Raw genomic sequence first — 833 nt, forward strand, 5'->3', positions numbered from 1 at the left:
GATTTAGGGCTAGGAATTTAGTAATTAATAGAGGAAATTGAAGAAAACAAGTTGAACAATGCTTACCCAAGAAGTTTTGATGAAAGGGAGCTTCAATGGACGCCTAAGTGCTTGGAGAAGAAAGGAGTTCGTGTGTTTTTATGAAAATCCCGAGCTACTGTTCTGTTTTTAACTTAAAAATTCGCTGCGCAAAATTGCCCTTCGCGTTCGCGGAAGAGGGGCCGCGTTCGCGAAGGGTAAACTGGGTAGAAGGAAATTGCTGGGGTCCAGGAACTGTTCTATGCGAACGCGTGGGACTTCACGCGAACGCGATGAAGGAGTTCTGTAGAGCTACGCGATCGCGAGGGTACAAACGCGAACGCGAGGGGAAAAGGAGACTCAGCCCTCAGGGTCAAATAACCCTACGCGAACGCGGGGCTGCAACGCGATCGCGAAGAAAGAGGGAGTAAGGCATCGCGAACGCGGGATGAAGAACGCGATCGCGAAGAGGAAATGGGCTCTGCAACAGCTGAAGCAAAATCTGCTATTTTTCTAAGTGTAAAAACACCCCGAACCACCTCCAATTCACTCCCGAGCCCTCGGGCCTCCTAACCAATCACACACACTAACTCAATAACATCCTACGAACTTACTCGAGCGATCAAATCTCCAAAATAACATCAAAATCATTGAATCAAGCCCCAAGATCATCATATTCATTTCAAACTTCATAACTTCAAATTTTAGATATTTAGGTCCGAAACACGTCAAATGACATCCGATTTCGACCAAACTTTACAGAAAGCGCTTAACACATATTTAAGACTTGTACCGGGCGTCGGAACCAAATACGA

The sequence above is a fragment of the Nicotiana attenuata genome, unplaced genomic scaffold (assembly GCF_001879085.1).
Source record: "Nicotiana attenuata strain UT unplaced genomic scaffold, NIATTr2, whole genome shotgun sequence".
Taxonomy (NCBI): Eukaryota; Viridiplantae; Streptophyta; class Magnoliopsida; order Solanales; family Solanaceae; genus Nicotiana; species Nicotiana attenuata.